Source organism: Emydura macquarii, unplaced genomic scaffold (genome assembly GCF_026122565.2).
Source record: "Emydura macquarii macquarii isolate MOO-44397 ecotype Brisbane River unplaced genomic scaffold, CSIRO-AGI_Emac_v2 contig_1263, whole genome shotgun sequence".
Taxonomy (NCBI): domain Eukaryota; kingdom Metazoa; phylum Chordata; order Testudines; family Chelidae; genus Emydura; species Emydura macquarii.
Window position 1 is genome coordinate 933859 of NW_027131400.1, and position 18741 is coordinate 952599.

An 18741-nucleotide genomic window follows, 5' to 3' on the forward strand; every position below is an offset into this window, starting at 1 on the left:
CTTTTCCACGGAAAAAATTACATTTTCAGCCCCAAAACCTTGTTTTCAGTTTGTAAAAAAGTCAAATTTGTCCTTTAGGGAGAGAGGAGAACTTTCCAACCAGCTCTATTTAACTGCTTTTCTTCCTCCCCTTCCTCAACCCCCAAATATTATCTTGTGCATGCACTGTTCACAATGTAGATTCAGGACCCAACTCTGAAGCTAATGGGAGGTTTGCCTGAATAAGGACTTTAAAACTGGGCCTTTATGCAGACTGGGGACATAAAATGACCAAGCTATTTCTTGACTGAAAGTATGTTCATTGCATGTGCACATTTTGTTTTCCACTGAAAAATTACTAAAGATTTTTGTCATGAGATTAAAGATCCTGATTCAACAAGCATGTACCTCACTTTAAGCTTATGAATAGTCCCATTGATTTCAGAAGATCAATTACCCTAATATGGTAGCTTGCAATTCCCTCTGTGGTGCATGTGTATTAGTGACTTGATTCAGTGGACCTATTCATCTGCTTAAAGCTAGGCCCATGTTTGAGTACCTTGTTGGCTCAGGTCTCTAGTAAATGTAAACAACAGGGTCATCAACTCAAGCTTCCACATTGTGGTTATTAATCTTCTAGCCAAAATTTTCCTTACCAGGCAGAAAATGCCACCGGCTATTTGAATTTAAAAGCCAAAACAGCAATAAGTGAAAGCTTGCCTGAAAAGTGAAAGTAATAAAATAACATTTAAAATGAGAACAAGGAAGTGATAGATGAGAGACGGGAGAATGGTCAAAATATAACACCAGAAGGTGACATCACCTACCATAAGCCAGTGCTTTCTTCGTGGGACCAGAAAGTATGACTCGGAAATGGAAACAAAATATCCAGGAGTGGGATAGTAAACATTAAGGATAAATTACATCGGTAGAAACAGCTTTGGCCCTAGGAGCATTAAAAATCATATCATAACAACACTTATGCCTGTTAAAATCACTAAAGACAAAGCTCCATAGCAACACAGTGTTTCTTTGGGGGGCAATCTGGAACTATGGGACTGCTGTGCCCCCTTAACTCTCCAGACTGGGCTGTCTCTCGCAATGCCAGCAAACCCCTCCAGGCATTATCATCACCTAGCACAATGCATGTGGAGCTCCACCCCCAGCTAGATGGCATGAAGGTTTACCTGGGTTGATTCTCACACTGGGATTCTGTTAGCAAGCAGGTTACCTAGCACTTACACAGACATCTACAGGTAGGGACAATCCCAATTGAGTTACATAAATGCTTTCCCCAGCCACTCATAAACCAATAATAGAGAGGCACCAGCCAGTTCCCCCCAGCTCCTCAGTCTTGCATTCCAGAACTGTATTGTCTTGCACTAGTCAGAAGCCTTGCCAGTGTAAATTCATTATCCAGTTCACCACTTCTTCAAAGGAAAGTGGACATTCACCAACCCTTGTAACCAGAGCAGATTTCCCAATCACTTCAACCAAAACACACTGTTTTAGGTAAAATATAAAATAGATGTATTAACTACGGAAAGATTTTAAGTGATTGTAAATCATAGGCATAAAAGATCAGAGATGGTTACTTAAGAAACAAAAGTAAAGTCACAGTCTAAGTTCTACAAACAAAACAGGATTTAAATCAGGCAGTATCTCACCATAACAGATGGTACAAACAGGTTTCTGTTTCAATACACAGGCTGGAACGCTCCTTCAGCCCAGAACCCCTCCTCCGCCCCAGTTCAGAAGTCTTTGTCCTCCAGACATTTCTTCCAGGTGTTGAGTTGTGGGGGGCAGTGAAGCCAACTGATGATGTCACTTCCCCTCTTTTATAGCTTTGTCCAACTTGCCAGAAAGATCTACACTATGACGGTGGGGGTCTGCCCCCATTAGTCAAGCAGTGTCCGTTATCTAGATGCTTTCTCTGTGAAGTCTTCATTGTAAACAATTCCTGAAATAGTGGATTCTTTCCTTGATGGATGTTGGTGAGCCATTAATGCTGTCGGGCTACTCCATTGTTGTACCTGAAAGGCTAGTTGTGGGTGTTCCCAATCTCACAATGTGTTTCAGTAACATACGCAGAGCAAAACTTCAGAATGTCATACAATGATAGCACATACAATCCAACAGGATATTAATGCTCCACAGATCAAGACTTTTAAAATGATACCTCACCAGGCATACTTTGTACAAAGCATATCACAATGATATGACAGTGGTGAATATGGAGGTTCCAGAGTGCTGCTTTGAGGTACAGAATGCCACACACAAGTTATACAAATTAAAATGCTAAAACCACTGTAGAAGGAGTTGTCGGTATAATAAAGATGACATCTACTAGTTTTGGGGCAAAAAGGAGAAGATATTTGGGCTGTAAGGAACCTACTGTATAGGGATCAAAGAGAATATTGAGCGGACTGTGACTTAGCAATATACATGAAAGCTAACATTTAGTATGGGGGGGTAAAGGGGTGTCTTTTTTTTGGTGGAGATATTTTGTTTTGGGAGGGTAGGGGAGACAGTATTTTTTAGTATTGTCAGCTCCAATCATTCCAAAACCGTGACTCATATCAACATGCAATCTTGAGTTTAAAAAGCACGAGTTTTTAAAAGATGTAATACTTTTTGGGTTCTTTTTCTTTGCATTCTGTTTTTTGAGTCTTTAGGATGCACTCGGGTCACATTTGCAAGTGTGAAAGACAGCATGTTGTTTTTGATATTATTGATGGAGCAGGGGATTTTGTTATCTGAAGCATGTCCACTGCTACATTTTGTAATCACTTCCTATAAAATTACATTTAATTGAAAAACAGATAAAAATCTATAGGACAACATGGTGTTTAGAGCTTGCTTGCTTTTGACTCTTGCTTTTTGCTAGAAGGAAAAACTGCAGAAACAATAGACTCTTTTATCAACAGTCAGGGAACAACACACAGCATGAGATTTTTCGTCTTTTGCTTTATGTCTTTTCTGTTAACGTACCTCAAGTGTCTCAGCAAATGCACTCAGTAGTGTCATTTTTGAAAGATGGAACAAAACTGCCTTTCCACTATATTTCCACTGAACTTTTCATCATAAAAGATTTCTGTCTAGCATTTGTGAAATCCTTCTCTCTCGCTCCCCCTTTTTTCGTTTTGTTTCTGTTATGCCAAAACCAAAAGAGTTAAACAAAGAAAAGAAAAAGCTACCACTGTGGTTCCCAAACATCGACAGTATTTAATACTATTTAAAAAAAAAACCAACACCATCACAACTGAACAATGAACTGAAACGTGCTGACAATCCATTATTTGGGCCAGATCCTGAGGGGTACTAGCATCTCAGGACAGAGACACAGGTGGATTTCTGACTCAGTCTCTGCCCCCTGCATCTGAGTAGGAGACAGAGGATTGGTGAATTTATGATTTATCCTTTGGTGCACTTGAGAAAGAGGGTCCTAGGTGCCTTTCCTATTTGGCCCCAGCATGCACTAGAACAAGTTTCTGCAATAATGTGTCTCTGTAGGACATTATGCCATTATCAGGTGAGATGCACAATTCTGCTGGCACTTTATACAGAACAAGAACTATTAGAGCATGTTGCTGAATCTCTGCTAATAAACGAGTATTAAACCTGCACCATGTGTGTGACAGAATTTATTTTCAACAGGAGCAAACTATTTGTCTGGCCCCAGTTTGCAAACCCAAGAGGTTTGGATAAAGCATCTGACTCCTTAAGTGATTATCTCAAGCACACTTTCACATTGCGCAAAGTGCACTGGACAATTAACCAAAAACATAACCAGAAAAGTTTGCGTCAAGGCCTTAAAAATTACCATCAGCTTTTACCTTTAGACCATAACAAAACATATACATATCATAATAAATAACCTCCTCACTCTTAAAAGCCAGACCATGCAAGCTAGAGCTGAAGCAGCTGGTGAAGCAGTACGTGTAATGCTTGCGCCAGTGCTGCCCATACTCTTTTCCTTCTGTATAAAAAGAAGATATCTAGTTCTAGGATTTGCAGTGTAGTAGCTTTCACTAGCACAACAGATTCCAATGGAGCCAATTTACACCACCTGAGGATCATGGCTTCCAATTAACTTAAAAAAAAAAGTCACAAATTTTTTTTTTTTTTTAATGTTGCCTGAACTATTTCTTCCTTTGGAATTTAATTCTGTTCACTTAGAATCATAAGCCTAAGTTTTATAGGCTTTTAGAAACAATGGTCTAACTGTTCCCAAGGCCTCATTAAATAGATCTCTGGCGGGAACAGCATCCACATGAAGGAAATGGGAAATGCATCTTGCCCAGATTTGAACACAATTGTTCAATCCACCCAGGAGAGTTGTTTAAAAACTATTTTTTCAGATAACAAATAGTTGTATCAGAAACTGTGCAAAGACCTTTCAGAAATGAGACCTATCCCTTTATCCTTAACCCTAAAGTATTCTGACAGTCATAGAAGGAAGGCTTGAAAATAAAATCACTGGCTGCTGAAAGACAGAATGCATTGTTTTACAGCAGGGCTTATGCATCCGTTGTTGGTGTTGTAGGACATTAATGAAATGGTAGATAAGCGACAAAATACTGATATGTAGATGTTATATAATTATACTTTTTAGAACCATTCAATGTCTAGAGTGTTTAGAATTGCACTTTGGGGTTTATTGTTAGCAACTTTACATTTATGGAATAGGCTGAAATAGACTTGTAAAACTGAGAATTATGCCACTATGATTTAAAAAATCTATTTGTGATGCAGATTTCCTTGGTTTTGTGAAGAGCGTCTCAGTGTAGGATGATTCTATGTCAAGTGTCTCTGCTATATTTCCAGCTGAGGGACAAGAGTTACTGGTGCTATAAACATTTTAAAGATGGAATAGGCTGTTAGTGCTATAATCTATTTGTATGCAACAAAGGGTGATTTTTGTCAAGGGTAGATTTAGGATTCTTACTCCAAAATGAGAATGTGGAAATTTGTGCAGAAGTGAATCTTAAAGAGGGACTTTTTCTCTCTTTGATGCACAAATGTATTGTCTATTTATGTCAATGTTAAATCACAGCATTCAACACTCCCTGTATTGTGATCCTGCCAGATCTCACAAGCTAAGAGGAAGGGGCTGAATTTGAATGCATGGCCACCAAGGACCACCAAACTGCTGCAGGAAATGGGAATGGCCTGCAATAGGTAGCATTTTTCTATCCCAGTCAGCACTGAACCTGTGACCTGCTATAGCATTATGGGCTTCCATCCTGCTGAAAGTGCCTTCTCCGTTATGACAACATAAAATGTCAACATTGTTAGCTATTCTGTTGATGATGATTAACAGAACCATCCAGCTACTAATATGAATGTGGGCAGAAATTGGTATCATGCATGGAGTTTAGGGAGTACCACCTTTTTTTCCACTCTGACCTCTGCAAAGGAGGTTTCCTGTCTGTCTAAAGGTTAGGCAGTGAGGTGTTGTGTCTGTTTGAATTTCAGGAGCATTCAAGAGAAAAACAGGGTTTTGGTTACCAGGTTGCTCTTGGACTACTAAACAAAATTAGCACCGGAACCCTAGGTTGGTACTGACCTGTCTATCTTAGGATTTTGTTCTGCCACATATCAATATTGCAATAGCTGAATGCCTTCCACATAAAATAAATTGGCAACAGTGGACTTGACATGGAGTTTGCTTTTCTCTGTTTCTAAGCTCTACAAAGCTTTGCTTGGGGTAGGTTTGAGGCATGGTATTTTAAAAACCCCCAAAACAATCCTCCAAGTTTTCAATTAACATGGAGGTACCACAAATAATTTTGTTTTCGGTTGCACAGAACATGAGGGGCTAAGTGAGCTCTATTAAATATCTGGGCTAGTGTGTGGCTAATGCATTTTTATTGCAGATAAATGTGCATCTATTACAGAATAGATACATGTACGTTAATAAATCTAACTGAATAGATCCACGAGATAGAATATAAATTACGCTAAATGGAGAAATGATCCAGGATAATGACTTTAGAAAGAGATAAAAAAGGCCCTCCAGCCTCTCAATCAAGTAAGTGATCTGTAAGTTTCATTGTGCTTACCTGAAATTCCCTCTGCAGTTTCAAATGTCTGTGATGTTTATCTTTGTAGGCGTTCTGGTTCCGTGGGAGGCCACAGCGGCTTCCTACAAACAGGGAATAGCTCGCGCTTGGCGAGTGAGTAGTCCTAATAGTCCGCCCTTAGGTAGGGTGAGCAGCAGTTACTCGCTCAGGCCCTCAGTCAGGGCAGGCGAGCAAAGAGTCAGTTGCTCCAACCCCTAGGCAGGGGTGAGCGGCAGGTGATCGCTCAGGCCCTCAGGCAGGGCGAGTGAACAAGGAGTCTATTGCTCCAACCCCTAGGCAGGGTGAGCAGAGGCAGATCGCTCAGGCCCTCAGGCAGGGCGAGTGAACAAGGAGTCTATTGCTCCAACCCCTAGGCAGGGTGAGCGACGGCGGCAATGGCTGCAGGCGAGGTCAGGAGAGCAATTCTCCCGAGGTGGCTAGGGAAAAGGGGAAGGGGAGGGGGACGCAGGCCCACCCGTCTCCACTGCGTCCCAGCCCAGGGCCCTAGCAGTGGCAGAAGTGGCTGCCACTGTGTCGGCGGGGCTCCCGCCGCAACACACCGACTACAAGGCGGCTTCAGCCACAGGCCGTGGCTGTCCCTGGGCTACTTCCTCCCCACTGACCCTAGTACCTGTCTCCTCCGGGTCCCAAGGATAGTCCACCTGGGGTAGCGTTGTTAGTCCTTCCTCGTCGACCGGGGGTAAGGCAGGGAACTCCTTTTCAGGGGGCAGCTCCTCCAGGTCGTTGTATGTTGGGAGCGGCTCGGCCTCGGGCAGCTCCTCCAAGTCCTGCCCCACTGCCGGGAGGGGCTCGGCGGCCGGCAGTTCCTCCAAATCCGGCCCGGCCTCCGGGGGTGTCCGCCACTCGGACGGCTCTGGGGTCTCGGCCCAGTCTGGCGGGTCCAGAGCACGGCCCCGGGCTCGGGGTCGGGGTAACTCGACCCAGTTGTCCTGGCCGGGTTGCCTAGTCCAGCTTCTCGAGGGCCCTACCCAATCCCCGGGCCCAGGTGGGGCTGGGGTTTGTTGGCGGCGGTTAGGATCTGGCCTAGGCCTCTGCTGGCAGGGCAGCACGTCTGCCTCTGGCAGCAGTCTGGGCCCTTCTGAGCTCAGGGGCCAGGCTTTTGTACTTCCCCTTCCTGTTGGGGCTCCGCCCCGCGGCTGCCAATTGGCCTGGCCGGGTGGCCCTATCACGGCCCGGGTCCCTGGTTGCCAGGCAGACTCTGGGGCAGGATGTGAGTCGGGCCAATCGGAGCACTCGTGTCCTTCCTCAGGCTCTGGTTCCGTGGGAGGCCACAGCGGCTTCCTACAATCTTCATTTCCCGTCCTAAACTATTTCAACCAATATTTGAGAGAGAAAAATATGCACAGACCACACTTCATTTTTTTAAAGTGACTGAGCACCTCTGGGAGGTTCAGGGAGTTCATGGGGTTCTATACATGGTGTGTTTACTAATGCATCCAGTGTAAGACCTGACCAATCGGTAAACTGTTGTTTAGTGATGTGCTATACTCTTCATGTTGTAGTGATGTTTTATAGTCTTAAAAAGCTGTTAAATTAATCATCAGCTATAGCTGCATTTCAGTGAGAGATTAAATATTTTTGGAGGGACAGACCGAGATAGACATATACAGTAGTTTGTATGGTGTTTTGGAATCTTTTAGAATGAAAAGTACTGTACTATAGGTGGAGTGGGTAACACCACCTATTTTTATGGTTGCCTGACACTTCCTATTATATGACACTGTTCACTTTCTTATAAATTTATCAACCATTTAGGCTGAAATTTTCCTTGCTGAATGTCTGTCTCTAGAAAACAAAATGAACTGTAATAATAATACCTATTTTTCTATAGTGCTTTCTATGCACAGATGTTAAAGCTCTTTAAAAAGGAGGTTGGTATCATTATCCCAATGTTGAAGATAAATTTTGCATATAAATATACTTCAGGACTGTAAGATGGTGGCATGGGCCAGCCAGGGCGTCGTGACCCTTCCTTGGCCCCAGGCTCCGAGGAAGGCTACAGCACCTTGGTTTATGGGAATAAGCTCACGGATTATGAGTATTACGGTCCTCGAGCGAGTGGGGCAAACAAAGTAGACTATAGCCCCCGGCCCTCAATCAGGGTGAGGCGGCCAAGCAGTCTGTTGTCCCCGGCACTCAGGCGGGGCAGGCAAGCCCCAGCGATCTATAGACCCCGGCCCTCAAGCAGGGCAGGGCTGGTAAGCAGTTTGTTGCCCCTGGCTCTCAAGCAGGCAGGCCAGGGTAAATGGTTTACAGCCCCTGGCCCTCAAGCCGGGCAGGGCTGACAAGGCAGTCAATAGCCCCCGGCCCTCAAGCGGGCAGGGCAGGTAAAGTAGTCAATAGCCCCTGGCCCTTGCAGATAGGCAGAGCTGGTAAAGTTTGGTATCCTCTGATAACGTTCAGAGGAAGCCAAGCACTCCTGGGGTGGCTAAGGAAGGGGGAAGGGGGACACAGGCCCACCCGACTCCACTGTGTCCCAGCCCAGGGCCCTACCAGTGGCAAAGTGGTTTGCCACTGAGTCAGCAGGGATCCAGCCACAACACGCTGACTGGTTTAGCCACAGACTCAGCCACTCTCTAGTCGGCTGTTCCTGGGCTACTTCCTCCCACCCAGTCCCTGGGTACCTGCATCGAGGCATCTCTCTTCAGGTCGCTGGGGTAGACAGTGAGCGGGAGCCCCACGAGTCCCTCATCATTGACTGGTGGACGATCTGGAAACTCCTCAGGGTCGTCAGCAGGGGGCAGCTCCTCCAGGTACCAGGGAGTCCTCCGGTATAACAGGCTCAGGCAGCTCTAGGTGGTCCCCGATGTCGGGCAGCTCCTCCAGGTCGGGGTCAGCTTCAGGGGGTTTCTCCCACTTAGTGGTCTCGGGAAGCTCTTCCCAGCTACTAGGTCCCGGCGACCCTATCCAGTCACTTGGGCCTGGCGGCCTGGGCAGGACTTGGAATCTCTGGTCTGTGAGGCAGTTGCGTCGAACAGCCACAGGGCTTGGGTCAGGCCCAGACCGAAGACACATCTGCCTCCGGCGGCAGCTTCCCCCTGACTGAGCTGCTAGGACGGCCTTTTATACTTCCCTTCCCTATCCTGACTCCGCCCCTCTGCTTGCAGGGTATTTGGCCTGTAGGGCCTTGTTCTGCCCAGCAGGGGTGTTGTGACCCTTCCTTGGGCCTAGGCTCTGAAGAAGGCCACGGCACCTTGCTACAAGGACATAAAGCAATAACTAATTGCTGAGGGATAAGGGAAAAAATTCTGCTGTGGACAGGTTATTGTATAATTGTCCATTACAAAGGTTTTTGCCGCAAGTTCTTCTAAAAGCACTTGATAGATGCTGAAGGCTTGTCTTCACTTCAGTGCTCTGTTGGCACTGCAGCCATTGATGCAGCAGCATCAATAGAGCAGATCTGGTGAAGACACACTCAGTCAATTGCTGCGTGCTCTCCTGTTGACTCAGGTACTCCACTGGAATGAGACGTAAGCTATGATGACGAGAGAGCATCTCCTATTGACATAGCACAGTGAAGACAGCACAGCTATTCGATGCATAGTGAAGTCAAAGCCCTGACAGTGTCCATTGGGGCAATTCCTATATTCCTGTGATGATGATATTACTGTCAAGCTTTCTGGAATGCTCATGACCATGAGTGCCAACCTCAGGGCAGACTGTCGAGGAACAGGGCACGAACCCCAAACAGGTTGTGTGTTCTATACTTCGATTTCAGCTAGCATGTGTGAACTCCTCCAGCACTGTAACGGCTTTAACGTGGAGCCACAGAGTCTCCTTGGGCACTCAAGTCTAACTTGGCACCCAGCTAAGCCTGGCTTTGTGATCGATGGTCCCTCTCACCAAAAAAATCACACCAACATTCAGGTTACTCCCAGTCTCAAAGGACCAGACACTTAACCCAGGTCAATTGTACCTCAGATCTCGAACTAAAGACAACACTTGTAACCAATCCTACAATACGCTAACTAAAGGTTTATTAACTAGGAAAAAGAAAAGCATGTTAAAGCAAGCAAACATACATACACAAATGAGTTATAATCTTACGGTCAAAAGATAATAGAATCTTTTATAACAAGCAAGCGCCACATGTCCTTTTAAGGCTAACCTAAGCTTCTGATCTTTGCTTATGTTTAGTAATCTTTGCCCTTCAGAGTCCAAACAACATAACATTCCTTCTGCTCAGGCATTTTCATTCCTTTCCTCCAGAATTCAAACAGATGGGAAGAGCATTTGTGCACATCTCCTCTTCATGGTGGTAGGAGAAGCAGTGAACAAAGTCTTTGGGCCAACGATGTTCCACAATGGCATGTCTGATGTCTGTAGACCTTCTTTCTTTTGTTGGGCAGGAGATGACAACTCCTGTGGTAAACTGGTATTTCATCCTTGTTCCTGCTTCTCTCATAACAAACACTTTTTATAGCTAGAGAGCAAACACTTAAATATTACCTTAGAACCTGGAATACAGATATTATAAGTGAAATGAATGCATGCAGCAATTTACAACCATTTCATAAAGTCCAAATACTAAACACAGTCTTATAAACTTAACATCTATTTTAACAATGCCAACACACAGGTGAGTCAGGCTAGTAACTGCTGGCAATACACTGTTCATAGCACTCAGAGAGAGAGCAAAGTGCAGACACTGGCCTTGAGGAAGAGTGACTTTCGAGGGATATCACAGTGTAAGGAAGGGAGCTGTGCTGCCTTAAAACCCCTGGTCAGATGGGAGAGAGATGTGGGTCTCCACCCAAGAGAGGTCATGAATGGGAGCCAGTAGCCTTAAATAAGGGACCACTGAAGAGGAATACAGACTGTGACATATACTACTTTTATTTTCTATTCTAATTATCAGAGGAGGGAGGATGGCGTCAAGGCTAAGGCACTGGACTGGAAATACAAGATCTGAGCTCAATTCCCAGCTCTGCAACTGACGTTCTGAGTAACAGAGCATGTAAATGAATCTGTTTGTGCTCAGTATTCTGCTTTGATGTTGTACACCTTTCTCACACCGCTCATCTGTCTTCTCTATTCGGACTGTGAGATCTTTGGGGCAGGGACTGTTTCTTACTATGTGTTTGTAACTGCCAAGCACAACTTGGTTAAGACTTTTCCACTAAACTGAATATAAATACATTAATAACCGAAAAATATAGCTGCACTGTAAATAGTACTGTGTACTACTTGATGATAATGCTGACTTTTTAAAGGCAATTATTGCATCAGTCAGCAAGATTTCACTCTGAAATAAAAACTGTGCTGAGAACACATTCCCCGCCAAGATGATGGGGAGCTAATTCAACAGGAAAGTTAGCCTTCCTTTAAACTTCAGCCCAGATGTAGCAAGCAAAAATAGGGCAAAATTGTCAGTTTATCATATTTTGACAGTTATCAAATGTGGCAGTTACAGCTACATTCAAATCTTTCCGTAAGACTTTTTTTCTTTTAATTTAATGAGAGATGAAAGATGTGAATAATTCCTGCGTGGCATTTCCATCATCTATCAGTGGTGCTTTTCTTATCAAAGTGACAGCACTCCAGTGCCCCGGGACATCATGAAGAATTATTTACTGAAATAAACAGTATGTTAAAAGATACAAATATCCCACAATAACCCTTTAATGAACATTCATTGGGCATTCAAGGATAAATGGCACTAAAACAAGAACAAGAAAATGCCACAGGAGTACACTGTCAAAAACGTTGTGACCCAGTCATAATTGAGTTCTTTCTACTCCACCCCTCCAACTAAATGCACACAAAAATAATTTTTATTAGTAGAAAATAACATTTTATATCCATGATCTCTCATGCACCATTGTCAGTCACTTGTAGGATGAAGACAATTGCTTGCAGGGAGAACTGCAAATCAATAGTATTTTGAGTGACAGGTTCTGTAGACAAAAATAATCATAAAAGGTGAAGAAAATCTGGAGAGCAGAGACTGGTATTATATTCAGAGGAAGCTGACTGCGTTTATCTCCTCAGCCCTTTTCTATTCCCTGTTACCATCAATAGTAATAATGACAGATAAGTTGGTGACATGAAGGAAATAATAAGGTGAAACAGCAGACCCAAGGGAATCATCTCTCTTTCTGTGTGTGTGTGAGTGTGCATGCATGCCTTTTTTTTTCTTTTTGTCCGCCTAATAGGTTTGGCTATTATCATAATAAGCAATGTTATATAAAAAAAATCTATTTCAGCATTTGCTGTTCCTCATCATTTGCCCTAGAGACTTATGCTGTTAGAGTATGAGGTACCTTAGGCAGCCAGCGAAGTTATTGGGGGATGGTGGGGCGGAAAGAATTGTTTGCTTACCTAAAGATTTTGCATTATTTCCCCGGAGGGCTGTTTGTTTGTTTATTTTACCTTACCCCTCCCCCCTTTCCTTTTAATTTATTAATGGACGACAACTGTTGTGTAAGTTGTGTTGCAGCGTCAGTTCGCTACGGGGCATATTGATTAATTATGGTTTCAGTGGGGAAGGTGCCAGCTCTAAGCATCAGGATAGATGCTTAGTGTTGCACAGGTTGACTGGGCATCATATCAGATGGAATGCACAGTCAACCAGTGGAACTCGGTGCCTGGGGATGTTGTTAAGGCCAAAGGAATAACTGGGTTCAAAAAAATAATTGGATAAGTATATGGAGAATAGGTCCATCAATGGCTGTAAGCCAAGATGGTCAAGGACACCCTATGCTCTGAGTGTCTCTAAGCCTCTCACTGCCAGAAGCTGGAACTGGATGACATGGGATGGATCACTTGATAAATTGCCCTGTTTTGTTTATTCTCTATGAAGCATGTGGCACTGGCCACTGGCAGGAGACAGGATACTGGACTGATAGACCATTGGTCTCACCTAGTATGAACATTCTTATATTGTTATGGGAATGATTTAAAAATCTGCTTATAATGAGATAGATTACACAGATATATGCCTGTTACAGGTAAGCATGTAGTGAGGTCTATAGTTAAGGTTGCAAAGAAGTTTAATTCAAAAGGGCCTTTTTCAATCATTTCTAACTTTCTCAAATATTCATATTTTAATCTGAAATTTTCTAGTTTTGTTCTCCACACAAGGATGAAATGTTGGGGGGAAAAATCTTTCAGATGTATTCAACTAGGAAGGGAATAAAACCAAATGTATTTCTGCAGTTATAAAAGATGGCTTGCAACCTTTTTTTGAATAGCTCTAACAGCACAGAGATCTAAAATATGACTGAAATTTGGAACAGATAGAACATAAAGTTGCATGTGTCTTGGTGATCTGGTAAAAATCCACTTTCATTTGGTCAAATTATAAAGCTATTTAAAAATTTACTTTGAGCATAATCATTGGGTTGTTTTTTTTTAATCACACATTGTCGTTTTTATTTTAACTAACAGTATCCTAACATTCTATTCACATTAAGCACGTGGGCATAGGTTTTGAGTAATCTCATTTCACGCACCAATCTGTAAAATATAGACAATATTTACCTTTTTAAAGCACTGTGAGATTTATGGATGAAAAGTGCTGTAAAACTGCTAACTATTATTATTAGTAGTATTTACTTCTATTTGTCATTCATTATACAGTCTCTCAAAGTGCTACATTACAAAGCGTAAATTATATTGTCATCCACTTTACGGCCCCTTTACACTGCAAGAGCAATGTAAAGTGGCCTTGATGTAAATGAGAATCAGTCTTTCTGTTGACAGAGGTGCAAAAATCTCCAGAAAATCACAGAAGAGAACCAAATAATTGATTATATGAAAACCTAAATCAGCAATGCAGATATTTAAAGCACTGAACCATGCAGAAAGAGAAATCATGGTGAATAAAGGAAAAACAGAATGCACAGTTTCAGGGTAACATAGATGACGACTCTAGAGAAATTATTTTCCAAAGTGTAGACATCTTCTCTTCCACGCTATCACGGAGGAAATTTAAATGGAAAGACTCACTTAGTAATCATTGATAAAATGAATCCATGCTGCCTCAATTCCTTCTGAAAGGGTTGTAGACAAATCAGTCATCACACATTTTCTGGGACTACTCACAAATCCAAACCCTTTGGGCACCCATCTCTAGAGGCTTACAGAAAGTGTTCAACATGCAAGCGGATAAGGATCCAGAGTATTAAGTTCTGCGAAACACCCCCCAAAATGTATAAAAGAAAAAATGGAAATGTGCTCAGAATACTACACAGCACAACAAGGAAATGCATCATCAAACTAAAGCTAACTTGAGCAAACCCTTCAGTGACAATGTGGATAAGGAAAGAAGACAAATGAGAAATGGATCCCTGCAGGCATGTCAGTTTGGGAAGACTGAGCTCTGGCCAATGAGCTACTTGTAATAGTCAAGAAAACAAAGACAGACAATGACCTGGATCTAAAATTACACTGTGCTATACTTTAAAAGATGTAAGTCAATTTCTTATTGTGGCGTGACTATCCCAGACTCTGTCATTAAAGTTGAAACCTGCTTTCCTTCCTTTACCTCCTCGTCCTGCCTCCAAAAAACAAACAAAAAAAACCCCACTTCGGATGTCACCTCACAATTTTACATGCATAGTTCATGACCAGCTGACAATACGGAGCCCAAATCTGAAGTGATTTGAATAAACTGCTTTTTGAGGTTAAGGATTTAGAAATTATTATCACCACATCACCACTTTCACAGCACATCCATACATCTCCGAGTATTTTAGATAGGGGAGTAATCAGCATCTCCATTTTGCAGATTGGGAAAATGAGACCGTGTGTGAAATCATAGCTCCACTGAAGTCAATGCCAGTACTTCTTTGCCTGCAATGGAGCCAAGATCTCACACTCAGCAATGTTAAATGACTTGCCCATGGTCACATAAGGATTTGATTAAGAGAACCCCAGATTCAATGACCCCCAATCTGACCTCCTACACCCAGTTATATAAATAGCTGAAGAACATACAATCTAGGTGTTTGTTTAGAAGTCATGGCTGTGCTGTCCTGGTAGCAGTGTGAGATGAGATCACTCTTTTAGACCAATGTTTTGCCACTATTATTAGCACATAATCACACAAGTCATAACATAACATACAACTTACCATGAGCAAAATCATTGCTTCTAAACAGCATTATGTACCATTGAAATGTAGGTCAATTTTGTAATCATCTTCCCAGATCAGGAGGTGGTGGATTCCCAATCAACTGAAGACTTGAACTCAAGATTGAATCACTTTCTAAAAAAATATGCTATAGCTAAAACAGAATTTAGGGAGATTCATGAAGAAATGGGGTGATGTTCTTTGATCTGTTATGCCAGAGTCTGATTAGATTATCATAATGGTCCATTCTGGCCTTCAAATTCTATGAATCTATAAACATATTTATAGAAATATTCTTGGCTAACATTCAGTACATATAGCTGGTAACCTGAGATTATCTTTTTTGTTCAAATCAGACACCTCACATTCAACACAACCACATCACATAAGACTTTAAAATACATTTTATAAATGGTTAATCTTAATGTTTATAGAAGAGTTCTGGGCAGGGATAATTTTGGGGCCAAATTTTATAACTGCTGGGAAAAGGGAGAAAAAAGTCATCTGGCAGGTTGATTGATGGCTGTTTGAAGCTGCTTATGGTATTGGAGTTTTAGAATAGGTTCCAGGGGAGACAGGTTAGTGGGCAAATGAAGCAATCAAAGTTATGTTGATAAATGCAAAGTATTGCACACTGGAAAACATAATCCCAACTATACATATAAAATGATGGGGTGTAAATCAGCTGTTAGCACTCAAAAAAGGGATCTTGGAGTTATTGTGGATAGTTCTCGTAAAACATCCACTCAACGTGCAGCGGCAGTCAAAAATGTTAACAGAATGTTGGGAATCATTAGGAAGGGATAAATAATAAGACAGAAAATATCATATTGCCTCTTTATAAATTCATGGTATGTCCACATCTTGAATATTGTGTACAGATCTGATTGACCCATCTCAAAAATATATATTGGAATTGGAAAAGGTACAGAAAAGGGCAACTAAAATGATTAGGAGTATGAAAAATCTTCCACATGAGGAGAGATTAATAAAACGGGAACTTTCCAGCGTGGAAAAGAGACAACTAAGGGAGGATATGATAGAGGTCTATAAAATCATGACTTTGTGGAAAAAGTAAATAAGGAAGTGTTATTTACTCTCTCATAACACAAGAACTAGGGGTCACCAAATGAAATTAATAGGCAGCAGGTTTAAAACAAACAAAAGGAAGTATTTCTACACACACCGCACAGTCAATCTGTGGATTTCCTTGCCAGAGGATATTCTGAAGGACAAAACTATAACAGGGTTCAAAAAAGAACTAGACGAGTTTGTAGAGGATAGGTCCATCAATGGCTATTACCAGGATAAGCAGGGATTGCTGTTTGCCAGACACTGGGAATGGCCGACGGGATGATCACTTGATGATTACCTGTTTTGTTCCTTACCTCTGAAGCACCTAGCATTGGCCACTGTCGGAAGACAGGATACTGATCTAGATGGACCATGGGTCTGACCCAGTATGGCCATTTTTATGTTCTATGCTCATGATTATTCATTTATTATCACATAACTTTGCAGTTTATTGCATGGTCCCATAAATATATCACCTGGATCTGCAGTTTATCACTTTCATATATGTGCAGTTCATATACAACCCTTCTGCCAGGTGCCAATAACAGTAAGTAGGACCAGGTTTCATCAGTTTAGGGGTTCTTTTCTGAAATAAACAGAACAGTGGCTAAAGCCCCTACCTGGAACCATAGTCCTACTTCCAGCTCTTGGAAATGCCAATAAAACTTTCCCGATCTCCTTAGCAGGTGGTTTCTCTTCATTTGGAAGCACTCAGAGTGCTTAGAGAAAAGGGAACAGTTATATTTATGTATTATTTGGGTGGAAAAAGGAAAAGCAGTCAAAGAAACATGAAAAGATAATATACATATATACGTAAGAAACTGAACAATTCCAATCAGTATATGAGAAGTATGATCAGCCCACCAATCTCAAATAATAAAGGTTGAATTTATGGAGAACCAAAACTGTCTCACCACAAACCCTACCCAAGGGTCAAGTCAGTCTCACAGGCAGTACAAGGGACTGTGACAGTTCAGGAAGTCCTTGGACACTCATTTTCTGACCTGAGGTGGTGCTACAGGACAAGTTCACAAAGCTGAAAACAATTATGAGCCACATCAGCAGGGAGAAAGAATTTAATTAAAAAATGTGAATGATAATTGGGAACCATTTAAGAATACCTTACTAGATGCCCCAATAGCCACAATCCCACAAATGAGGAAGAAGGCTGTGTTGGTTTAAAAATTATCTGGTTTAGCAGAGAAGTGAAGGCAGTTATACAATTTTAAAAACAGTTATGTAACAAATGGAAGAAAGGGGGAGTTTATAATAATTAATATAAATAAGAAGTTAGGAATTGTAGCAAACTGATAAGGGAAGCAAAGGGACACAAGGAGGACTCTATGGTCAGCAGAGTTAAAGACAATGGAAAGACTTTTTAAAAATACATTAGGAACAAAAGAGTCCTGACGATGGTATTGGTCCATTATTAGATAGAAATGCTGGAATTATCAATAATCATGCAGAAAAGGCAGAAGAGCTCAATAAATATTTCTGTGCTGTACTGGGGGGAAATAACCACTGATGATATACTCGCATCATATGATGATAACACTTTACATTTCATTAGTAGCACTGGAGCATATTAAACAGAAGCTACTAAAATGTAGACATTTTAAAATCAGCAGGTCCAGATAACTTGCATCCAAGAGTTTTGAAAGAGCTGACTGTGGAGCTTCAAGGACCACTAAGGTTGATTTTCAATGCCTTGGAGCACTGGAGAAGTTCCAGAAGACTGGAAGAAAACTAATGTGTCAATTTTTAAAAAGGGTAAATGGGATGATCTGACTATTTTATAGCCTGTCAACCTGACATCAATCCCAGGCAAGATATCAGAACAGTGGACCTTGCTGGAGCCCTCGGCATAACTAACAGTGTGAACCAAAGGCTGTGAACCAGAGTAGGTCTGGCCTTGGCAAAAGAACATCACGCTAGGTATTGGCTAACCAAGTAAGCACATTCCTGACCAGAGAGAATGGTACAAAAACACACAGATCTCTCAAGTAACTACATACACAAATTCTTAAGAGAAAGTACAGTAAAACATTGGCCCTTCGTGAGATAAAGATGGGATGACAGGATAATGGATAAGGATGTTTTGTTCGAACTAAGAGGTACAAGGTAAAGCATGGTAACTAACCACGTCTGGAGTGTAATATGTAACTTGTTTGTATCAATGAATAAAAGGAGAAGTCACAGGAGGGGCACCTTTGTCCTGCCGAGGGGACAAAATCTTGATGTGCTGACTGAGCTGGTACCATTGTTGTAGGCATACATGTGTTAGCATACCTGTAGCTCTTATAGGCACTAGTACTATTCTTTGTAGACAATGAAGTTGGCCAAGGCCTTCACCACTGAACCAAGCGTGTGGTCTTTCTTATGAATATCATCAAAGTCTGCTGAATTAACATGCTGCACTATCTGCTTGTGCAGCTACCATCGGAGTTCCAAAGAGATAATGCAATCTTGGGATGTATAAACTGGGGAATCTCAAGGAGGAGTAGAGAGGTTATTTTCCTTCTATAT